Raw genomic sequence first — 18,781 nt, 5'->3', positions numbered from 1 at the left:
AGGTACAGACATGTAACTTGGCACTATGGTAGGTCCTAAGTAGAGATTTAGGTATGCTACGTTTGAAGCAGATGGGTTCATCGCCTGATTTTTAGGAGTTCTTTAAAATTCTCAACCCTCATTGAGAACTAGAAGCTTGAAAATTTACCAAAAAAGAAATGAAATTACAGGTACAGGCATAATAATTAGCACCATTGTAGGTCCTAAGCAGGGCTGTAGGTATGCCATGTTTGAAGCATATGGGTTCATCCCCAGATTTTTAGGAGGTTTTTTTAAATTCTCTTACCTCGTTGAGGACTAGAGGCTTGAGAAGTTTTCCCAAAAGGGAAGGAAATTACTTAAACAAACATAAAAATTAGCACCATGGTAGGTCCTAAGTAGGGATTTAGGTATACCAAATTTGAAGCACATGGGTTCATCCCCTGAATTGTTCAGGCTACACCAGTTGAGTCACATTCAGGCAGTTTGTGATGGCATCTAGAACTGCGGCTTTGCCTTGTGGGAAAGTCAGATGTCTCATCATTTTGCGACCAGCATGCAGCTACAACCCCCACAAAAGAGGGGCGGTGGGTGTGCAATTCCCCTGAGTTATGCCCATCATGGTACGACTGGAGGAGGGCTAACATAGGAATGTAGGCCTGATTCTGGGATGCCATCACTGGGCCTCGGGCCTCTCCTGAACTTGTGCAGGCTCCTACTGCATGTGCTATTAGTGGCAGCTGTACTGCCTGCTGGCCATTAATGACTCTGAATACTCTTTAGAACCCTGGACTGCATTGCAGGGTTGCTGTAAATCACCATTTCAGCCTCAGGCCAGATCTACACCGAGCAGGGAATGACACTTTGAAGGCGGTTTGAAAATGGTATATGGAGCATGTCCTGGGCCCCATCAGTTGTCAATACCATTTTAAATGGTTACAAAGCAGTAGTGTAAGGGAACAATTCTATGCTCCCTAGACAGTGTCTGGGGGGCCACAGGAGACTGAGGATTCCAGGATCATGGAAGGCAGCGCTCTGACCTCAGATCTGGAATCAATCCTCTGCCCCCCCTCCCTCCTCCTTGCAGCCAACACAGAAAGAACCATGACTGATGCCTCTCCGAGGTCAGGAACTCCCCCAGTGGGCGGGGCAGAGGGGAGGGGATTGGGGAGGTCAGGATGGAGGTTACCTGAGGCTTTTCCAGCCTCCTTCCCACCCCCTCCAAAGCGTCCCAGCTAGATGGGCAAACAAGCCGATCTCATGAAAGGGCAGAGAGGGAGGAGAGGGAGGCGGAAATTACTCCCGCCATGTCTCTGGCTCTCCATGGGATACTTGTGAGGTTCTACATTCAGAGGCTTCCGACCATCGAGGCTGGAACGGATAGGATGGTGTCTTAACATGACTTTGAACTGCTTAAAAAAAGGCATAGGATTGAATCCATTCAAACCGGGCAAAAAATTATTATTTTTATTATTATTATTATTCCACCTTTCTTCCTCTTGCAAAGAACCCAAGGCAGCTCACATAGTCCTCCTCCTCCTCTCCATTTTATCCTCACAACAACCCTGTGAGGTAGGTCAGGTTGAGAGTCAGGGACTGGCCCAAACTTAGCCTGTGAGTTTCATGCCTGAGTGGGGAAACCAGATCTCCTGAGTCCCAGCCCAACACTCTAGCTGCTACACCACGCTGCCTCAATGCCTTCGGAAGTGGTTTAAGCTGGTTCAGAATGCCAATCAAGTAAATATAGGTCTGCGTAGGGACTCCTGCAGATATTAACACCATCACCTTAGCAGTGCTGAAGAAATGATCACCAATTACTGTCGCAAAGGGTTGCTGTGCTTGTGATGTTGGGGACTGCGTTGAATAATCAATGCAGCACCACTGCACAGGCACCACGGGGCAAAGAAGACATCTAGACAGCCCCCTAGTTTCCTTCTAGGGCACCTATTGATTTAGACTTTTCCCCCTCTCCCTTATATTCATCTATCATCTATCGCACCAAGGTCAATTCTTTTGGTTACATTTCCTTCAACGTAGAGTTCCCTGAAATTCTTATAGAAGGATGAAAATTGCAGTATTAAGCCATTAGACCAAACATTCCAATTAATCATGTCAGATATATCTTATAATAGAGACGAGGAATAACCAAAACAATACATTTAGGCAGAAAACCCATTGATCTCTCACAACAAGTGCTTTAAACCTTCCTTTCTATTGCAACTCAAAGGATCCATGGCTAGGATTATGGCTCATGGGTCAGTGGGGGGTGAGGGTGGGGTGGGGTAGAAGGCCCCCTTCACTCCCCTGTGGTTGCCCATGGTGGTCACTGCCTATATCAAAATCCCATCCAGTCCAGAGCCGGATTCTCCACAATGCCGGAGTTCTAGCAGCCGTGGTGACGCAGGATTCTAACCCCGAGAGACCGTTGGTGTCTTGAGAGAGTGTGGAGGATTAGTGTGGGAGTGTGGCGGATTGGTGTGGGAGTGTGGCTGTTTATAGTGTTTTTAGTGCTATCAGCATTTATTGTTCATTTTTCTTTGTAATTTTAAAGTTAAAGTTTAATATTTTGATAGGTTATTAGTTGCGAACTTAATTGTTAATAGTTTAGCCTTCCCTTCCCTCCCCTCCCTTCCCCCCATCCCAGAGAGCCGACCCCCTTCCCCCTCCCCACACCGTCTTCCACCCACCGCTGCTCACGATGAGCATCATCAACCCAACGTGGCGCAAGGTAAGAAGGGTTCCATCTTGGTGGTTTAAATTTTTTATTTTTTCCCATCAGCAGCTAAGCAAACATCCCACATGGTACATACAAACAAGGGTATACATATAACCACTACAATTACACTCAAAACACTTAAGGGTGAGGTTAAAGTATATTTTTCTTTTGCCCTCTTCATGCCAAAAATGCTGATTAATTTCTTCATCACCCTTTATATATCCAATTCAATTTTTCTTATGATCTTATAATTTATTAAAATCTCCTACATTGGATTCACAGAGTTATGCTTCTTTCCTCCCTTTCCCCACATCGCTGTAAGTTTTTCCATCTCTGCAAGTTCCAACATCTTCAACATCAATGCATTCATTTTTGGTGTTATTTCATTTTTCCAGTTCTGTGCGAATAGCAATCTTGCTGCCGTCACCCAATACGAAAAAGCATTTCCCCCTTCTCTTTTATTTGTTTGTCCATTACTGCAAGTAAGAAAGCTTCTGGTTTCATTTCTTTAATGTTTTTTGGATTAAGGAGGGATTTGAGTCCAAAAGGTCTTGGCTTTTTTACAAGTCCACCAAAGACGATAAAAGGTTCCTTCTTCTTTTTTACATTTCCAACATTTACTTGAAGCCCCTTTAAACATTTTAGCTAATTTTACAGGTGACATATACGATCTGTACATCATCTTATACAAATTCTCTTGAAGATTTGCACATTGTGTAAATTTTAAACCCTTTCCCCACATATTTTCCCATTCTTCCATTAAGATATTATGCCCAATATTTTGTGCCCGTTTTGTCATACAATCTTTTACTTGTTCATCTTCTGTCTCACATCTTAACAACAATTTAGGGTCCCATCTTGGGAAGTGTCAGCTGGTGGCTCTGGAGAGAGAGGGCCAGCGGGGAATCGGGGGCTTTGCTTCTCCCACAGGCACTGGAGGAGATTTCATGGGTTAGGGGGTTCTGCCACAAGCGAAGACAAAATTGGGGCAGCTTTGCAGGGGGGAAGGCAGGGCACGTCCTGGGGCAGGAGGGAAGAGCCCTATTTCGATGACACCTCTTTCATGCCAGAAGTTAATCGCATGCACCTGGCCGCAGCTCTTTTGCCATCGCTCATATAAAATCACCAAACCTATCTTCGTTTTCTGCAGGAGAGAACGAAGAAATGTACTAAAAGGTGGGCTGTCAACTTATTAAAGATGACACCATTGAGTTGGGATATTTCCTTTCCCCCACAGCTGTACTAGGGACTCCACCGCCTTAATTTCAGAGGTGTTTCACTAGACAGGAGTTATGGGATGCCCACTTATGAAATTAATCTGGGCTACAGAATAAATAGAAGAAGACTCCACACATGTAGCTAGGTCATAATGAACGATTCTTCAATTCAAAAGAGTAAATCGAGCAAGGCCTGCCTTATCTTTCATTCTGGCACCTGCAGATGGAGATGTCCCAAACAGGGGTGGCCTCAATTCATTACGGTTTGGCCCCCTTTTGTGGTCGACTGAAGTCTTGTCAAGTTAGAATTCCAGTGTGCATAATTCTGGACTGCCTTTTTCAAACCACTTTTTCTTTTTGTGGGGATTTGCACCAAATCACACTTGCACAAATAGGCATCACTAATGCACTTTATTAGATCTATGCTAACGGGCATTAGTGTAAATGGGATGGAATTCTTGGACTTCCTTAAAAAAAGTATTGATTTTTTCAATGAGTGGATGATGGAACGAAAGACACCTGACAACATGCAAAACACAGGCAGAAAGACTGAACGAAATGCGTACACCCTGGGCCCAGCAAGTGCAGCCTGAATTACAGGAGTCAGAAGCGCTGCCAAGCCCTCTGTGGTCCACTGGAAACAGGCCAGTCTCCCCCAGGTAGACCACGCTCTGCCTCCCCCCCTGTCTTTTCTCAATGCCACAAGTGGGCTGACTTGCGTGATCCACGCTCTTTTCTTTTTAAAAAATGGAATTCCACTTTCACAGAAGTGTGTTTTACACAGATAAAGCTGAAGGCATCTGCCTGATCTCTGAAGCGCTACCCTAATCTGTTAGGCGATGCTGAGTGTGTTGTCTCCCTTCTGCCCGCCCTGGATCTCCCCTAAAACGTCGACACGTTCTCAGTCATCCTGGATTGGATCCGCCAGTTGTTGACCTGTTGTCCATCTTTCTCTTGCAGGACCTGGGTGTGACCAGCTACCCAGCAAGGCGGCTGCTGTGGGACTTCATGGTGGCGCAAGAACATCAGTTGCGTGTAAGTCTCCCAAAGCTCTGAACTTTCTTGTAGAGGTGGGAGGAAAAGTCAGGTAGGAAGTCCCAATTCCCAGACCTAGGAAGATGCCCTTACTTTACATGCAACAGGCCATAAAAACAACTAGTCGGTAGGTACATATTCAAAATGAATCTCAGCGGCCCCCCTCAGGAATGGGACCTTCGATGCCTGGAGGAGCCAGGGGAGCAGCTCCAGCCCATTAACTGAACCCATGTCCATAGGTGAGATTCCCTTTTCAGTGCATTTACAAACTTATCCCACGACTGAAAATTCCAAATGTGGACAGGTATAATCTAATGTTTCTGTATCTTTAATAGGTGCATCCCATAGTTGTGGGATAAGTTTGTAAATGCGCCGAGAAGGGAATTTCACCAATGTATGGTAGCAAACATGTATTACCCCCAGCGCAACAGATGAAGGATAAATGAGGGATGAGGAGGAAAGCCTAACACAGAATTTAGGAAAGGCCTACGTTTCCCCACCCCCAACATCTGCAAAGAGCAACTGAGTATTCATTGACAAAAAACATCAGTTTCAAAGTTCAACAGCTTGGGAGACAGAGTGTGCGCCTCCTTAAGCACTACACGCACACACACACACAAAAGCACACACTTTTGAGAAAACACAGGCAAAAGCTGCAGCAGGAGAATTGTCGTTTTGTTTAGTTACAAAGTATCTTTGTGGGGGTTGATCCAGGCATGGTGAACACAGCTAGGGTGACCATATGGAAAGGAGGACAGGGCTCCTGCATCTTCAATAGTTGTATTGAAAAGGAAATTTCAGCACATGTCGTTTGTATGCATGCAGCCACTGGTGGAATTCCCTCTTCATCACAACAGTTACAGCTGCAGGAGCGCTGTCCTCCTTTGTGTCTGGTCACTCTAGTATAGCGCCTGCAGCTTTAACTGTTGTGATGAAGAGGGAATTCCACCAGTGGCTGCATGCATACACAGGGCATGTGCTGAAATTCCCTTTTCTATGGAACTGTTAAAGGTACAGGAGCCCTGTCCTCCTTTTATATAGTCACCCTAGCCATATGAAACGGAGGACAGCGCTCCTGTATCTTTAACAGTTGCATAGAAAAGGGAATTTCAGCAGGTGTCATTTGTTTATATGTAGAACCTGGTGAAATTCCCTCTTCATCACAACAGTTAAAGCTGCAGGAGCTATACTACAGTGACCACATTTAAAAGAGGGCAGGGCTCTGGTCATCCTTTACAAAAAGTCATGAAATTCAAAAAACAAAAACCTACGGTTTATGAAACAACGTTAAGTACGTACACTTTTCCATCAAGCACCAAAACGCGGGGAAATTGGGAGTTAAGGCTCACCAACCTTAACGCCACATCCTCCATAAGGAGGCAGAAAGTCCCAGTGAAATTCTCATTCTGCCAAAGCAGATAAACCATGAGGACAGGATGGAGATTAGGATATGCAGAGGTGACTGTGGCGTTGTGGAAAACGGATGACGAACAGCTTAGAGCCGCCTACTTCTTTTTTTGTTTAGAGCAGCTCTTCCCCAACCTGGTGCCCTCCAAAGGTGTTGGACTGCAAGGACGGAGCAGGTAAGAACCCCCCTCCCGCCTGGGCCCTCACCTGGACCCGCTGCCGCTGCTGTGCGAACTGCGGCGCTAGCTCTCGGCAAGCCCCCACCCCAGCCCACCCCACTTACCTGCTCCGTCGTCGCTGGGCCCGGGCTTGGATCGAGCGCCCTGGTCCGCCCGGCAGCAAGTCCGCACCTGCAGCCTTGCTTCTGGGTGGACTCGGGGGCTCGATTCAAGCACAGGCCAGGCCTTGACGGATAAGGAAAGTGGTGGGGTGCGGGGGGGGCTTGCCTGGAGCTGCCACCCCAACAGTTCGTGCAGTGGCGGCTCCAGGTAAGGGGCCAGGCAGGAGGGGGGTTGCCTGGAGCTGCCACACTTTGTGCAGTGGTGGCGGCAGGTCCAGGTAAGGGGCCAGGTGGGGAAGGGGGGTTCTTATCTGCTCCGTCGTCGCCTGGCCCAGGCTTGAAGAGAGCCCCTGGGTCCACCCAGAAGCAAGGCTGCAGGTGTGGCCTTGCTTCCGGGTGCACCAGGGCGCTCGGTTCAAGCCCGGGCCCAGCGACAACAGAGCAGGTAAGTGGGGTGGGGTAGGGGGGGGCTTGCCTGGAGCCGCCGCCCTACGTTCCCCATCCTGCTGTCCCAGCATTCCTGACCATAGGGCATACTGACTTGCAATGATGGATCGTCGTAGTCCAACACCTTTGGAGGGCACCAGGTTGGGGAAGGGCTGCTCTAAACAAAAAAAGAGGTAGGTGGCTCTAAGTTGTTCGTCATCAGTTTTCCACAACCCCACAGTCACAACCCCACTGACCTGTCACTTTTTGTTTGATTGGAGGTACCCTTCCTATTACTACTTGTGTGCTATCTATTGATGTGTTTGTATGTAAATGATTTTCTTTATATTACTCTGTGTATAACATTGTGTTTTAAGGGTTTTTGGTCTTTGGTCTTTGTAAACCACCCACAGAGCCTAGGCTATTGGGGCAGTACAGAAATGGAATGAGAGAATGGGTGAATCAATGAATATCAAGGGAGGGCCAAGTTAACCTCCTCACTCAGGGGAGAACCGAACTGGGCGACCACAGGCCAGGCTAAGCTAGCTGACTTGGTTAGGCTCTCTCAGCATGACCTACATTACACAGTTGTAAGATATTCACACTTTTAAGGATGAATTGTGGCGGGGAACAGAACCATGGAAGCCCTATTGATCCTCTTCAAGAAAATGTGGGATATCGGTAAATAAACGTCTGCGGTTTTGTCATTCTTTCTGAAGCAGTATGCAGGTTAAATTCATTGTGGATTTCTTTGCCAGGTACTCTTCTCCCTTTCCCTCAGACACTGACATGGTTTGTGTGTTTTTCCTTCACAGAATCCCCATCAGAATCGCCTCACCACAGCAGCAGGCAAGGTTAGTGCCTCTTCCGTCTTCCGTGTTTTGCTGCCAAAGGCTGTTAATGGGAGGACGGCATGGGTTGCGGTTTAAACTTCCTTGGGGACCAGTAAGAATGGAAAGAGAGAACTCCAGGGCTCTTCTTCCAAAGCCTTTTGTGGGGGTGATCAGGTTTCTTTGTGGGATTGAGAGCATTGCAACATGAGGCTTTTCTTGTGCGCTCTCGATTGGTTACTCAGTTGGTGGTCAAGCCCTTTGGGGACTGGACATGTTGGTGGTCACACCCTCTTGGGCCGGCCATTTGTCCTCCTCTTTGGTTTCCAAAATATGGCCCCCCTATTATTAAGTGACCCCAAAGTTCAACTCCTCACTCAGGGGAGAATGTAACTGGGGGATCATGGGCGAGACGAAACTACTTCACATGTTTAGGCTCAATGAGCAGACCCTACCCCACAGTTGTAACTTACTCACACATTTTAAAGGTAAAATGGGCTGAGGAGAGGGAAGAAAACTGTGTAAGCTCTATTAAACTCCTTCAAGAAAACTTTGCATACAATAAATAAATACCACCTGACACATTTGTCACAGTTATCATCAGACCTTGCCAGTGTTTGTTTATTTTTGTTTCACAGAACGCATGCCTGGCCAAAGGCCAGCCAACCCCTGTGGTAGTCAAAGTAAGTGTGGCGTCTCCCTGTTCCATGTCTTGCTGCCCTGTGGGGATAGTGGGAAGGCAGCATGATGCACCCAGTTTATACATTTATATAGTTACGGCTTTACAAATTCTAAATTTAGCAGAAGGGTATGGTTCAATAAGCTCTGTCTCCTCCTCCCCATTGATATCAGGTTTCACTGGAACCATAAACGTTGCCTCCTTCCTCTTTCTCATTTGGGGGCTCCGTTCCACTGCTGATCTCTTTGGAAGATCTGGGTCAGTCACTACCTCTCAGCCTAACCTTCCTCACAGGATTGATGTGGGGGTAATGGGGAGGAAAGGCAGAACATCAATGTCATTATATATGTGTGTGTATATATATGTCTGTGTGTGTGTATACACCAGAAAAGCAGAACGACATCAAGAATGTGTGGTAGGTGCAACTTGCGCTCAATCTCAGTAAGTTCACCCTGAGGTTTGGCAGCGCTGGTGGCCCTCAGGGCTGTTGTTCCCTAACCTTGACGTACAAACAAAGGGTGGGTTGAGAAGAAGACACTACCGGAAGAAATTCGAGCAAAGCAGAGCCTCCCACTGACTGAACCTTTTTGTCGCCTGCTCAGGAACCCATGATACCATCCAAAGAACTGTCCCACCAAATAGCTGCAGCCCTGGAAGCCTTAGAAGTAAGTCTTCTTCAGGTCTAACGTTCCTGATGGAGGGTGGAGCGAGGAGCCAGGGAAGGAACAAGGAACGAGGCCGTGAATGTGGCCTCTGTTGTGCCAAGAGCATCCAAGAGATGCTTCCTTTTCCTCGGGGGCATTTCCCAACATGTGCACCTGAATGCAAAGTGAATTCAGCGTAGATTTCATAAAAGTTTGATCTTCTGCCTCCCCTTCAGACACCCTTTTATGGCTCTTTTTGTTTCACAGAAACATGTGGTTTCGAGGTGGCAAAGTCTGCTCGTGGCTGTGGGAAGTGAGGTCAGTGGCCGTTCTGTGTTGTCTGTTTTGCTGCCCGGTGGTGTTATTGGGAGGAGATGGTGAGCTGGGATTTAGATGTCCCTGGGCCCCTGAAAGGATATTGTTGGAAATTCGCAGCGTGTTACGCCTTGCGCTCTTCTTTCATTTTTGTGGCGTATTGGTGAGATTAATACGGTAAGTGGCTGGATGAGGGTGAACAAGCTGAGGTTGAACCCAGGGGAGATGGAGGTGCTGTTGACTGTTGTCTCATCCTTCCCATTGATCTGTTGACTGAGTGATCTGTTGACTGAATTTTTCCAGGAAACATCTGTACCGAGCAGTGCCTGGGAAGAGGCAGTCGCAGAGGCGTTGAAAGCCCTGGACGTAAGTCTCCTACAGATCTGACATTGCTGGTGGACGGCGGAGGGAGGGAGTCAGCGAAGGAGCAAGACCATGGTTGGGGACATTCTAGTGTAGGTTGTTACGGGTGCCTGACTGGGTCCAGGAGTCCAGAGGACTCTCCACTGCCTCTCCACCCACTGGGCCCAGCGTCTTTGGGGGCAACCAGGTCACTAAGAAGCTCACGCAGTGGCATGAGCAGGGGCGGGATTGGTGGTGGCGTGGCAGCTGACTAAGGCAGAGGCGGGCAAGTCTCTCCAGTCATATTCTAGCGCCAGCAGCATCCAAGAGATCCTCCCCCCCCCCCACGAGGGACTTTTCCTGAAGATCTACATCAAAATGGGTGGTGAATTCACGGTGGATGTCCGAAATCCCTTTGGATTTAATTATTTCTCTTTTTTGCTTCACAGACTCGCTGGGCTTCCTTAGGAGAGGCTTGGGCCACGGAGGTGACTAGGGAGGTCAGTGGCTCTTCTCTTCTGTCTGTTTTGCTAAAGACAGGAGACAATATATTAATTTCTTATTCATTATGCAGAGTTTTATACTGCTTTCTAATAAAACTATCAAAGTACTTAACATAATAATAGATTTAGAGTAAACTATAATAAAATATTTATTTATTTATTGCATTTTATACTGCCCAATATTTGAAGCTCTCTGGATGGTTTAGAAAAATTAAAACCAAAAAAAGCATTCAAAATATAAAACAAACAATATAAAAGCATAGTATAAAATATAAAAACACAACCAGAGAAAACTGAGCAGCAATGCAGAAATTAATACAGATCTAAAATATAAATTCATAACAGCAAAGTTAAAATTAAGTTAATAGGCTGTTAAATGCTGAGAGAATAAAAAGGTCTTCACCTGGTGTCTAAAAGAGTACAGTGTAGGTGCCAGGCGAACCTCTTTAGGGAGCTCATTCCTCAGCCAGGGTGCCACAGCACAGAAGGCCCTGCTCCTCCTGGTAGCCACCTGCCTCACTTCCTTTGGCAGGGGCTCACGGAGAAGGACCCCTGAGGATGATCTTAGTGTTGTGGCAGGTACATATGGGAGGAGGTGTTCCTTCAGACAGCTTGGACCCAAGCTGTTAAGGGCTATGAACGTTAATACCAGCACTTTGAATCGGGCCCGGACCTAGCAGCTGGAAAAGGACTGGCGTGATGTGGTCTCGTTGGCCAGTCCCTGTTAGCAAAGCTGCTGCCCCGTTTTAAACCAGCTGAAGTTTCTGGACACTTTTCAAAGGCAGCCCCATATATAACACAGATCAGAGGTTATCAGAGCATGGATAACTGTAGCAAGACTATCTCTGTCAAGATGAGGACGCAGTTGGTATATCAGCCTAAGCTGATAAAAGATGCTCCTTGCCACTGAGTTCACCTGTGCCTCAAGTGATAGTTTTGGATCCAAGAGCACCCCCAAACTACGAACCCAATCCATTAGGGGGGAGTGCAACCCCCTCCAGAACAGAGTGAACACCACCTAGCCGAACAGGTGAACCACCTGCTAACAGTACCTCTGTCTTGTCTGGATTGAGTCTCAGTTTCTTGGTCCTCCTCCAGTCCATTACTGTTGTCAGGCACTGATTCAGAACAGCCACTTCCACCACCTTCTGGAATTGGCCCTCCAAGTAGGAGCAGAGCCACTGCAACACAGTGCCTCCAACTCCCAACCCAGGCAACCTTTCCAGAAGGATACCAAGGTCGATGGTATCAAAGGCCCCTGAAAGGTCCAAGAGAATCAACAGGGTCGCACTCCCCCTGTTCCTCTCCCGGCAAAGGTCATCCCACAGGGCGACCAAGGCAGTTTCCGTTCCAAAATCATAACTGAACAATCAACCTCTAACTGCCTGTGGTTATTTATTTATTTATTTATTTATTTATTTATTTATTTAAAACAATTATACCCCGCCCTATATCATTAATATCTCAGAGCAGCGTACAGATAAAAACATACAGTATAAAAACTAGGGATGTGCTCCGCTCCGATTAGGAGCGTAGAAGCAGTAGCGGATTGGCCTGCTCCGCCTTACCCAGAGGCGGAGTAGGAGCGGACCGCGGACCCCCTAGAAGCAAGGCGAAGAGAAGCGACCATTTTTCGGAGCTCCGAGTTCAGGCGGAGCGCTCCGGTCGCCATCTTGAAAACATTTCGCCATAGGATTGCATTGCGGCAAATAATCGCGCATAACTACGTTGTTTTTGAAGCTATCGTTCTGGAAATTCTTGTGCACAGAGAGTCGTGGATGGGGGTCATTTTGAGACCACTCTCACCTCTCTGCGTGCTGTGGTTCACGTGCAATATTTTTTTAAAAATCGGGTCAACCGCGGGGCTCAAACTGCGTTTCGGCTTTTCGCCCATAGGATTGCATTGAGGGAAAGAATCGGGGATAACTGGGGGGGGGTTTAAGCTATCGTTCTGAAAATTCTTGTGCACAGAGAGTCGTGGATGGGGGTCATTTTGAGACCACTCTCAACTTTCTGCGTGCTGTGGTTCACGTGCAATATTTTTTTAAAAATCGGGTCAACCGCGGGGCTCCGTTTCGGCTTTTCGCCCATAGGATTGCATTGAGGGAAAGAATCGGGGATAACTGGGGGGGGGTTTAAGCTATCGTTCTGAAAATTCTTGTGCACAGAGAGTCGTGGATGGGGGTCATTTTGAGACCACTCTCAACTTTCTGCGTGCTGTGGTTCACGTGCAATATTTTTTAAAAAATCGGGGTTTGGGTTTTTTTTATTTTTTTTTTTTATTTTTTTGGAAGCGATGACAGGCACATTCAACTCCCAATCCTGATGAGAATTGATCTCCTCAGAAAGCATCCTCCTCCAATCCCAGCGTTGGAGGGGGGACTAAGGCAGACCCACCCTGAGAACTTTCTGTTTTGTGTCTCTTTGTGGGTTGGCGTTCGTGGAGGGAACACTTACTTAGCTAGTGCTCCTGCTTTGGAGATAGATTAATTTAATATAGGTTTAGTTTGGCGCGTGTGTGTGTTTGTTTGCTTCTTTCTGACTTGTAGCTTAGTTTGCCCTGTGTTTTCCCCTTACTTTGATTTAATATAAACTTTATTTTTGAATTTTGGAGTGTGTGGTTGGGTTGGTTGCCCCCCCCTTCCCTGTATTAAAGCCTGACTGTTCTGCTTTTGTGAAAGCTTTCTTTTGAAAGCATACACACACTTTTTGTCCCATTTCCCTACATTTATATTCTTAAACATATTTTATTATATTCTTTCACATAGTCCATTAGTATATATTCTCATACATATTATATTAGTATTCATATTTTGTTCTTCTTATAGTAGTGGTTGGTTCTTTTTCCCCCTCCCCTCTCTTAAATCCTGATTGTGTTTCCTTCTATCTTCTATATACCAAATATACCAAAAAAATTGGATTCTCTTTTTCTTCTCTGTGTAACTTCGACGGAGTGGGCTGCTTTTGTCAAGTTCAACAGGCAGCCACAGATTGAGCATTTTGGGGAAAGCATACGCACACCATTTCCCTATTCTTAAACATATTATTATTATATTCTTTGACATAGTCTTAGTAGTCTATTAGTATACATTCTCATACATATTATAGTAGTGGTTGGTTCTTTTCCCCCCTCCCCTCTCTTAAATCCTGATTGTGTTTCCTTCTATCTTCTATATACCAAATATACCAAAAAAATTGGATTCTCTTTTTCTTCTCTGTGTAACTTCGACGGAGTGGGCTGCTTTTGTCAAGTTCAACAGGCAGCCACAGATTGAGCATTTTGGGGAAAGCATACGCACACCATTTCCCTATTCTTAAACATATTATATTATATTCTTTGACATAGTCTTAGTAGTCTATTAGTATACATTCTCATACATATTAGTAGTAGTAGTATTCATATTTTGTTCTTGTTATAGTAGTGGTTGTCCCATTTCTTGTCCCATTTCCCTACATTTATTAGTAATATTCTTAAACATATTATTATATTCTTGTAGATATTCTTAGTAGTAGATATATATATATATATTAGTATATTCTCATACATATTAGTAGTAGTATATTTTATTGTTCTTGTCCCATTTCCCTACATTTAAACATATTATATCTTCTTATACATATTCTTAGTAGTACCTTATACATAGTATTAGTAGTATTAATATTTTGTTAGTCATCATGAAAAGAGGAAGCAGGCGTGCTGAAAGCAGCAAGGCTCAGTCTGCCAGCAGTAAGCAGGCTTCCTCTCCTCCTGTGAAACTCAAACGGGCAACTCCTTGGCTGACTGCTCCAAAACAGAAGCAGGACAAGCAGCAGGCAGAGCCACTCTCTTCTGCAACTTGTGCCCGGCGTTCTCTTTTTGAGGGTGGGAATGGGAAAAGTGCCCGTTTGCAAGAGGCACGTGGCAGCAGTGCCATTAGAGGAGGAGGAGTATCCCCAACTCCTTCATTCTCCTTTCAGCCCACGAGCCCGATGATGGACCTAGACGAGGTCCTCAGCACAGTGGAGGGGGGGGAGGAGGAGGAGGAGGCGGTGGGCCTCCAGGATGTGGGGGCTGAGGAGGAGCAGCAGCAGGCCGAGGCTCTCTCCCCAGTCTCATCCCACACCCCTGTTTCTGTGGCAACACCAGAGAGCTCAGGCGGGCAATTGGTGGTGTCACCACGGAAACGAAAGACAAGCATCGTGTGGGACCACTTTGAGTTGGGAGCGGATCCCCGCTTTGCTGTCTGTCGCCACTGCAAACTCAGCCTAAGCAGGGGTTCATCGACAGGGCATTATGGAACCAGCAGCATGAAGATGCATCTTAAGAGGCAGCACCAGTCGGTCTTGCTGGGGAAAGAGGCGGGCAAGGCGACTGGTTCCAGGGGAAAGCCGAAGGCGGCGGCTGCTGCTGCTGCTGCTGCTGCTGCTGCTGCTGGCACTTCCAGTCTCAGCTCTCCATCTCCCATCCCCACAAGGGTTAGGCAGGCAACCCTGCCGGAAATGGGGTGGGGGAAGTATGGAACCACAAGATGGCGTTTTCCAACGCCCTCCCAGATCACCACGTCAATCGGTGAGATGGTGGCGTTGGACGACCAGCCATTCAGCCTCGTCGACAACGCAGGCTTCAAGAGGCTGATGGCGCTTGTGGTGCCATACTACAAGCTGCCGTGTCGCACCACCCTGAGCAGGCGGGTGGTGCCTTCCCTGTACCGTTCCTGCAGGGAGTTAGTGCTGGGTCGTCTGTGCCAGGCAGAGGCACGGATGGTGCACTTCACCTTGGACATTTGGTCCAGCGAGGGCGGAGTGCACGCTTACCTGTCCCTGACGGCACACTGGTGGGCAGCCGTGGGGCAGGAAGGATCCAGCACTACAGGGACTGGCAAGGAGGGCTACTGCTGGGCCCTCCTCCACACGCAAGTGATGGACCAGTCCCACACGGCAGGGGAGATTACGGAGGCCATGAACCGCATGGTGGATGGGTGGCTAGCTGGGCAGAAGGTCACCCGCGGTTACATGGTCACGGACGGGGGAGCCAACATGGTGAAGGCGGTGCGCGACGGCGGATTCGAGGGCGTCCGCTGCATCGCGCACGTCTTGAACCTGGTGGTGAGGGATGGCCTTGGGATGGGCAGCAGCAAGCCCAACCTCGGTCCCCTGTCCGGGATCCGTAACCTCCTGGAGAGCTGCAGAAAGGTGGCAGGCCATTTCCACCACAGCGTCAAGGGCAGTCGCTTGCTGCGGGAGAAGCAGGAGGAGTTGAATCTCCCGCAGCACAGGCTAGTGCAGGATGTGGTGACACGCTGGAACTCCACCTACCTGATGCTGGAGCGGATGGTGGAGCAACAGCGTGCCATCCACGACTTGTTCAGGGTCAGGGACATGGGCGTCCACCACCTGGGCAAGCAGCAGTGGGACGCCATGTCCCAGCTGGTGGCGGTCCTCAAGCCGTTCCTGAACGCCACCGAGACCCTGAGCAAAAGCTCTGCCCTCCTCAGCCAGGTGATCCCTGTATGCAGGCATCTCCAGAAACAGATGGGCGACTTTCTGGAGTACAGGGATCCCGTCACCGGCAGGCGCTTCGAGCCCGAGGTCCGCGAAGCGGTGACTAGGCTGAGGGACGGCGTGACGCGGAGGCTGGAGCCCATCCAAACCGACAGGGTCCACATGTTGGCAGCCATGTGCGACCCTCGTGTGAAGGATGGGCTTTGTGGGCCAAATAGCAGGCAGCACTGGGTGGAAACGCTGGTGGGCGAAGTGCGGGCGGCATGGGCCAAGAGGGTGGGGCAGAGTGAGGCAGAGGAGCAGGCCACCCCTCCCCGCAGCAGCACCAGCAGCACCAGCAGCAGCCTCACCTGCATCCCTCCCAGCAGCAGCACAGGCGAGGGGTATTGGGAAGAGGCTCTGCACACCGTGTTTGGGCAGAGACCCTCCCCAGCCACCAGCCAGGATGACGCTGCAACCACCGTGCAGCGTTACCTGTCAGAGCCCATCGAGGACTCCTCCATGGACCCCCTGGCCTACTGGTCATCCCGTTTTCAGATTTGGCCGGACCTGGCGCGGGTGGCCATGGATCGACTCAGCTGCCCACCCACCAGTGTTCCAAGCGAGAGGGTGTTCTCTATGGCGGGCGACATAGTGACCCCTCACCGCTCTCGCTTGGAGCCGGACTTGGTGGAGCAGCTGGTCTTTCTGAAGGGCAATCTCCCCCTGCTGGGATACCCCACCCTCAAGCCCTCGTGGGAGTGACAGGCAGGCTCCCTTTAATTCCACCCCTCCTTGGGTTGGCAGGCACACTACAGTTCAGGCAGGCTGGTTTTTTCTCTGTAGGCACTAGGCAGAGTTTGTCACCGTGCGTGTGTGTGACTGACTGTGAGGGCAAAGCACCGCACTTGAGTTCATTTCATTTCTGTGGCGTCCGGTACAGCTTAGTCAACTCATCCGGATAGTTTTCCACCCAGTTCCAAAAGACTCCATTTATTTATTTATTTATTTATTTATTTATTTAATTACATTTATATACCGCCCCACAGCCAAAGCTCTCTGGGCGGTTTACAACCGTTTGTCCATGATTGACTGCACGTTTAGGTGAGGTGCAAGCAGGGGGCAAGGCAATGCCTGGCACCACCACCACCACTAGCCAGGCTGCCTCTCTCCAGCAGTCCACGGGTCGCCCTTTGGAGTGCCCTGGGAGTGGAAGACGTACTCCCTGATCCAGAAGTATGGTTTTTTGAGAAGCAAACAGGCGAGTCCTCGCCTTTGAGAAGCAACCTTTCACTTGAACTCATGGAAGTCATTGACTTCAGCACAGCCACTACATAGAGGCTGTGGACCTCTGGGTGACTCCATCAGTGTGCTGATTTTGAGAAGCAACCTTTCACTGAAACTCATTCACTTCCCCAATTGAGGGTGAGGGAGGTTACACTCCAGCAGTCCACGGGTCGCCCTTTAGATAGCTCGGGGATCAAATGGAGTCCTTGATCTGTGTGCTGATTTTGAGAAGCAACCTTTCACTGAAACTCATTCACTTCCCCAATTGCGGCTGGTACTCCAACAGTCCACCGAACGCCCATAGCACAGCCACTTAGTGCATAGGGACAGTTTAAGTTTCCTCCTGAGAAGTGAGCACTCACTTCAACTCATGACAGCCATTGACTTCACCACAGCCACTACTGCGGATGCTGTGGTCCTCCAGGATGTGGGGATAAGTAGCAGTCGCTGGTCGAGCTTCTCTCCCCAGTCTCATATGGAGCAATTTTGAGCTCTCACTTCGACTTCAAGTTCAGACACTTGAGCACAGCCCCTACGGTGGAGGCACAGCTGGCCGTGCCTCTCTCCCCAACCACTGACTGCACAGGGACAGTTTAAGTTTCCTCCTGAGAAGTGAGCACTCACTTCAACTCATGACAGCCATTGACTTCACCACAGCCACTACTGCGGATGCTGTGGTCCTCCAGGATGTGGGGATAAGTAGCAGTCGCTGGTCGAGCTTCTCTCCCCAGTCTCATATGGAGCAATTTTGAGCTCTCACTTCGACTTCAAGTTCAGACACTTGAGCACAGCCCCTACGGTGGAGGCACAGCTGGCCGTGCCTCTCTCCCCAACCACTGACTGCACAGGGACAGTTTAAGTTTCCTCCTGAGAAGTGAGCACTCACTTCAACTCATGACAGCCATTGACTTCACCACAGCCACTACTGTGGATGCTGTGGTCCTCCAGGATGTGGGGATAAGTAACAGTCGCTGGTCGAGCTTCTCTCCCCGGTCTCGTCCCACCCCTCTTCCGCTGTAACCCTGTCTTTGAGAAGCAAGCTGTCACTTCAACTCATGGACTTCCCCTATGTGCGGGTGGTACTCCAGTAGTCGACCGATCGCCCATAGCACAGCCACTTAGTGCGTAGGGACAGTTTAAGTTTCCTCCTGAGAAGCAAGCTGTCACTTCAACTCATGGACTTCCCCTATGTGCGGGTGGTACTCCAGGTGTCCACCGATCGCCCATACCACAGCCACTTTGTGTGTACGGACAGTTTAATTTTCCTGAGAAGTGAGCACTCACTTCAACTCATGGACTTCCCCAATTGCGGCTGGTACTCCAACAGTCCACCGAACGCCCATATCACAGCCACTTAGTGCATAGGGACAGTTTAAGTTTCCTCCTGAGAAGTGAGCTTTCACTTCGACTCATGACAGCCATTGACTTCACCACAGCCACTTCTCGGTGGATGCTTTGTTCCACCAGGATGTGGGTGAGGAGGATTAGTTGCAGCAGCTGGCCGAGCGTCTCTCCCCAGTCTCGCAATTCAAGTTATCTGAGAAGTGAGCTTTCACTTCGACTCATGGACTTCCCCTATGTGTGGGAGGTACTCCAGCAGTCGACCGATCGCCCATAGAACAGCCACTTAGTGTGTACGGACAGTTTAATTTTCCTGAGAA

This window comes from Elgaria multicarinata, chromosome 15, assembly GCF_023053635.1.
Source record: "Elgaria multicarinata webbii isolate HBS135686 ecotype San Diego chromosome 15, rElgMul1.1.pri, whole genome shotgun sequence".
NCBI lineage: Eukaryota > Metazoa > Chordata > Lepidosauria > Squamata > Anguidae > Elgaria > Elgaria multicarinata.
Note: the sequence above shows the minus strand (reverse complement) of the source record.